This window comes from Phocoena phocoena, chromosome X, assembly GCF_963924675.1.
Source record: "Phocoena phocoena chromosome X, mPhoPho1.1, whole genome shotgun sequence".
NCBI classification, from domain to species: domain Eukaryota; kingdom Metazoa; phylum Chordata; class Mammalia; order Artiodactyla; family Phocoenidae; genus Phocoena; species Phocoena phocoena.
In genome coordinates, this window is record NC_089240.1 from 101,937,524 (window position 1) to 101,944,345 (window position 6,822).

A 6,822-nucleotide genomic window follows, 5' to 3' on the forward strand; every position below is an offset into this window, starting at 1 on the left:
CTCTACTTGCTACTTTTCTGTAGCAGAAATCAATACTCCCAGATAGATTTTTTTTTAATACAAAAGAGTGCACTCATTTTTTTTACCTGCTTCCTGTCTCTGTCCATTTTTTTTTGCATTGAATCTAATTATAGACCAAAGACTAAAAGTTTGGGATAAAGGTGATAAACAATTCATAACTGAAATACATATTGATAATGTATAAATAGCACAACTAAAAATGGAAGAGAGGGAAGGGAAAAATAGAATGAGCTCGTGGATTATTACATAGGCATATGGGAGTCCACGGATTTTTTTTTAATTTAGTTTATTTATTTATGGCTGTGTTGGGTCTTCATTTCTGTGCGAGGGCTTTCTCTAGTTACGGAAAGTGGGGGCCACTCTTCATCGCGGTGCGCGGGCCTCTCACTGTCGCGGCCTCTCTTGTTGCGGAGCACAGGCTCCAGACGCGCAGGCTCAGTAGTTGTGGCTCACGGGCCTAGTTGCTCCGCGGCATGTGGAATCTTCCCAGACCAGGGCTCGAACCCGTGTCCCCTGCATTGGCAGGCAGATTCTCAACCACTGTGCCACCAGGGAAGCCCCCGGATTTTTTTTTAATAGACTTTATTCTTTAGAGCAGTTTTAGGTTCACAGCAGAGTTGAGCAGGAGGTACACAGATTTCTCACGTACCTCCTGCTCCCACACATGCACAGCCTCCCCGACTATCAACATTCTACACCAGAGGGGCACATTTGTTACAATTAACCAACCCTACATTGACAAGTCATTATCACTCAGAGTCCATAGTTTACATTAGGATTTACTTTTTCATTTTTTTAACATCTTTATTGGAGTATAACTGCTTTAGGGTTTACTCTTGATGTACATTTAGGTTCTGAGAAATGTATAATGACATGTATCCACCATTACATATCATACAGAGTAGTTTCACTGTCCTAATAATCCCATGCTCAGCATATTCATCCATTCCTTCCCCCAACCCCTGGCAACCACTTATCTAGTCTCCATAGTTTGCCTTTTTCAGAATGTCATGTACTTAGAATCCTACAATATATAGCCTTTTGAAATTGGCTTCTTTCACTTAGTAATATGACTTAAGTTTCTTCCATGTGTTTTCATGGCTTGATACCTCAGTTCTCTTTTTTCCCTACCTTTACTGAGATATATTTGGTGTATAACACTGTAAGTTTAAGGTGCACAACGTGATGACTTGATAGTCATATATATTGTGAAGTGATTACCACATTAAAGTTAGTTAACACATCCATTACCTCACATAGTTACCTTTTCTGGTGGTGGTGGTTGTTGTGAGAACTTTTAAGACCTACTCCCTTAGTAACTTTGAAGGATACAGTATAGTATTGTTAACTATAGTACATTAGGTCCCCCCGAACTGGTTCATCTTACAATTGGAACTTTGTACCCTTTGACCAACATCTTCCCATTTCCCCTACCCTGCAGCCCCTGGCAACCACCATTCTACTCTCTATTTCTATGAGTTTGGGTTTTTTTAAATTCCACATATAAGTGAGATCATACAGTATTTGTCTTTCTCTGTTTGACTTATTTCACTTAACATAACACCTTCATGGTCTACCCATGTTGTCATAAAATTCAGGATTTCATCCTTTTTATGACTGAATAATATTTCATTATATATGTGTGTGTGTGTATATGTGTGTGTATGTGTGTATATACACATCACATTTTCTTCCATTCATTCATGCACAGGCACTTAGATTGTTTCCATGTCTTGGCTATTGTGAATAATGTTGCAGTGAACAAGGGGGTGCAGATATTTCCTCAAGGTAGTTATTTCATTTCCTTTGGCTATATATCCAGAAGTGGGATTTCTGGATCATATGGTAATTTTACGTTTAATTTTTTTGAGGAAACTTCATGCCATCTTACATAGTGGCTGTACCAATTTACACTCCCAACAGTGTAAAGTGTTTCCTTTTCTTTATATCCTCACCAGCACTTGTTTTTTTGATAATAGTCATCCGAACAGGTGTGAGGAGATACCTCAAGGTGGTTTCAATTTTCACTTCCCCGATCATTAAACATGTTAAGCACCTTTCCCTCTACCTATTGGTCATTTGCCTATTTAGGTCCTTTGCCCATTTTAGAATTGGGTTATCTGTATTTTTGGTATTGTATGAGTTCCTCATATATTTTGGATATTAACCCCTTATCAGATAGAGATTTGCAAGTATTTTCTCTCCCTCTAGGTTGCCTTTTCATTTTGTTGATTGTTTCCTTGGCTGTGTGTAAACTTTTTTGTTTGATATGGTCCCACCTGTCTATTTTGGCTTTTGTTGCCTGTGCTTTTAGTATAAAATCCAAAAACTATTGCCAAAACCCATGTCAGGGAGCTTGTCATAGGGAAACTATGTTTTCTTCCAGGAGTTTTATGGTTTCAGGTCTTACATTTAAGTCTTTAATCCATTTCAAGTTAATTTTTGTGAGTGGTATAAGATGGGGGTCCAATTTCATTCTGCAAGTCGACAACCATTTTCCCCAACACCATTTATTGAAGAGTCTACCCTTTCCCCATTGAGTATTTTTGGCTCCCTTGTCAAATATTAGTTGACCAATTATGCAAGGCTTATTTCTGAGCTCTTGATTCTTTTTCATTGTTCTATGTGTCTGTTTTTATGCCAGTATCATACTGTTTTGAATACTATACCTTTGTAATATAGTTTGAAATCAGGAAGTGTGATGCCTCCAGCTTTGTTGTTCTTTCTCAGGATTGTTTTGGCTATTTGGAGTCTTTTGTGGTTCCATACAGATTTTAGGATTATTTTTTCTATTCTGTGAAAAATGTCATTAGAATTTTGCTAGGAATTGTACTGAATGTGTAGGTGGCTTTGGGTAGTATGGACATTTTAACAATATTCTATCTACAAAATAGGGATGTTTTTTCCTTTGTGTCTTCTTCAATTTTTGTCCTCAGTGTCCTACAGTTTTTGGTATATAGATCTTTTACCTCCTTGGTTAAATGTATTCCTAAGTATTTTATTGCTTTTGATGTATTGTAAATGAGATTGTTTTCATTATTTCTTTTTCAGATACTGTGTTCTTACTGTATAGAAATGCAACTGATTTTTGTATGTTGATTCTGTATCTTGCAAATTTACTGAATTCATTGATCTAACATTCTAACATTTTTTGGTGGAGTCTTTAGGGTTTTCTATATATAAGATCATGTCATCTGCAAACAAAGACAATTTTACTTCTTACTTTCTGATTTTGATGTCTTTTATTTTTCTTGCGTACTTTCTCTGGCTGGGACTTTCGGTTCAATCCTGAATAGGAGTGGTGAGAGTGGGCACCCTTATCTTGTTCCTGTTCACCATTGAGTATGATGTTAGCAGTGGGCTAATAGCAAATGGCCTTTATTATGTTGAGGTACAGTCCTTCTATACCTAATTTGTTGAAATTTTTATCATGAAAGGATGTTGAATTTTGTCAAATGCTTTTTTTCCCCATCTGTTGAGATGATCATATGATTTTTATCTTTCATTCTATTAATGTGGTGAATGACATTTATTGATTTGTATGTTTTGAACCTTCCTTGCATCCTAGGGGTAAATCCCATTTGATCATGTGCTGTTGAATTCCATTTGCTAGTATTTTGTTGAGGAATTTTGCATCTATCTTCATCAGGAATATTGGTCTGTAATTTATTTTCTTATAGTGTCCTTATCTGATTTTGGTTTCAGAGTAATGCTGGCCTCATAAGGTTGGGAGTGTTCTCCCCTCTTCGATTTTTTGGTAATTGTTTAAGAAGGATTGACATTAATTTTTTAAATATTTGGTAAAATTCACCAGGGAAACCATCTGGTCTTGGAATTTTCTGTGTTGGGAGTTTTTTGATTACTGATTCAATCTCCTTATTTGTTGTTTTGTTCAGATTTTCAGTATCTTCATGATTCAGTCTTGGTAGCTTGTATGGTTCCAGTGATTTATCCATTTCTTCTAGGTTATCCAGTTTGTTGGTGTATAATTGTTCATAGTTGTCCCTTAAAATCCTTTGTATTTGTGTGGTATGAGTTATAATGGTTCCTCTTTCATTTATAATTTTATTTGAATCTTATTTTTCATGGTTTAGCTAAAGGTTTTTCAATTTTGCTTATCTTTTCAAGAAACCAACTTTTAGTTTCATTGATCTTTTTTCTACTGTTTTCATATTCTCTATTTCATTCATTCTCAAATCTTTATTCCCATCCTTCTGCTAACTTTGGGCTTAGTTCTCCTTTTTCTAGTTCCTTGAGGTGTAATATAAGGTTGTTTGAGATTTTTTTTTAAATTAATGTGGGCACTTATTACTATAAACTATCCCTTAAAACTGCTTTTGGTACATCCTGTAAGTTATGGTATCTTGTTTCCATTTTTATTTGTCTCAAGATATTATTTCATTTCCCTTTGATTTCTTTGATCCATTAGGTGTTCAGGAAATTGTTTAATTTCCATGTATTTGTGAATTTTAAAATTTTCCTCCTGTTACTGATTCCTAGTTTTATAACATTGCAGTCAGAAAAGATGCTTGATAAAATTTCATTTTTCTTGAATTTGGTAAGACTTGTTTCGTCTATTTGCAATAACTATCACCATTAACAGTTTTTGTTGTTATTTTAACCTGCCTAGGTCTTGACTGTCTACATACGGCCTTCACGTCCTCTTTTTAATTTGAATCCTCACCATGGCCTATGAGATTTCTGCTCTCAGGAAAGGGCCATGATGCTGGATGCACTGTTGTAGATTTACTTATAAAATGGTTATCTTTGGACGATGTGCTTTAGAAGGGAGGATGCAAAAATGTTTTCTTGGGGTTACTAAGAGGTTGTCATTTTCCTTGACGAAGAAAAAAAAAAGTATTTCTAATGGAAAAAGTCCAGATGATTTAGTCCAAGGATTGTCTTAGGCTTTATGAGCTTAGTTAAATGTTTCACTTTTTGGTTGCTACTCCATGCTTTGCAAAGACTAGTTCCCCAATCAGCCCACCACCCCTTGAAACACCTTCCCTGTGTCCCTGGGGCACCCCAATTCATGCAAACTGGGTGATAGTAACTTATAGAATACTTATACAGAGCCTTTTCTTTACACATGCCCCATGTCAATCTGTTTCAGATCTGACAACAGTAAGCACCTCCCTATGAGACAGAACATTTCTTGGGGATTATTGTACTCCTCTGGATGGTTAGTCCATTAGTGTTTGGCATCTTGCCCCAATTCCACTGTGACCCTCTCCAATTGCCCAGAAACGTACTGCACATCATACATATCCTATTGTTGGAGCACTTAAGACTCTGTTAAAATTCAAAATTCTACAGAAGCCAAAAGCTGTACTTCCAATCAGGCAGACAGCAAGCTCACCACAGTGAAGAAAGTCTGGGGCCACTGGAGAGCTGTCTTATTCCCTCACTCCTGCCTTGAGGTGGAGAACTCCACGTAGCCAAACTTCTAATTCCTTCCCCTCAGTAACTTCTGCTTCACAGGTTTTAGCCCAAAGCAAGGCTGCAATCCCAAAGCCATAGAACTGACTTTCTGCTAACGGGAAGCCTGAAGTGACTGAAGCAGCCTTTCCCTGCCCTCATTCCTAGAGGCACACACACCTCAACAATCACTAGGCTGGACAGCCCCCACCTCCCCAGTGAACCATTCCCCCCGAGTCACAGGGAAGAGGGAAGGTCAAAAGGGGGAGTGGGAAAGGAGGAGTCAGGATGAGAGGGATGGTTGGCTGCAAGGGGCGGGGACAAGTAGCCCAGCAATTTTTGACTCCTCCCTTCCCATCTTGCCACACAGTCTTTTTCTTTTGTAGCATCGCCTCCATTAAGAACTTCTAGGCAGAGGAGTAAAGATATAAGCTCACTTACCATAAGAGTTAGTTGGTTAATAGGCTGGCTCTCCAAGGCACCAACCACCCTAGATTTTCATCTAGGTTCACCGGAAGTTGGTTAAAATTTCCTCTCCAAGTCCTTCCCCTTTATTCCATTCCCCAAACACATCAAACACCGTGAGCTCCCTTTGGATGCCTGGAGAGCTCATTTTCTTAGGGGACCCAGAGGTGTCTTTTCAGTACTATACCTTTCACTGTGGGTGCCTCTGTCACCTTGGGGCTACTTTGCTTAAATAGAAATGCAGACCTAGACACAACTGTGCCTTTTCAGTTCTGAGTGTAATGGCTGAGAAAAACCAATGGCTGCTTGGTTTTGCTGATGACGGAATAATGTGATACCATACAACCACATGCTGGATTTTGCATTTTCTCTATAAAACATCTACTGTCCCTGATTCTGTATCTTTACCTTTTTGATAATGCTAGGTTTTTGATTGATTGGATTTTATTTCCTTTGTATTCCCATAATGAAAGTTCATTTAGGTGGATGCCCTTTACCCATAATTACCGAGGTAATTCTAGTAGATTAGCAGTTATACCTTTCTTCTCTCTCTTCTCAGTGTGGACTTCTATCAGGTTATTCTTATTCTGAGAACTCCCCATTATTGATTTTTTTCCCCCACAGTTAACAACTCTGTTTTTAAATAGAGGTTATTTTTTTAATGCCCAGAGGCACATTCTTAAAAATATTCAGCTTCTTTGATCTTTGCTGTATGAAAACAAATACAACAGAACCTGTTCTGTAGTTTTTGTCACAGCAGGGAGGGAAATCAAATAGGATATTGACAATTCAGACCTGAAGGTTGTCAGAGAAGCAAAATGTTCTTAAGAGGTAGTGCGGGGCATAAAGGGCCTCTACTCAGGTGTGCCTGACCAAGCTCATGGCATGCAGTGGGTATTTGTATGAGGGAGAGGTAGT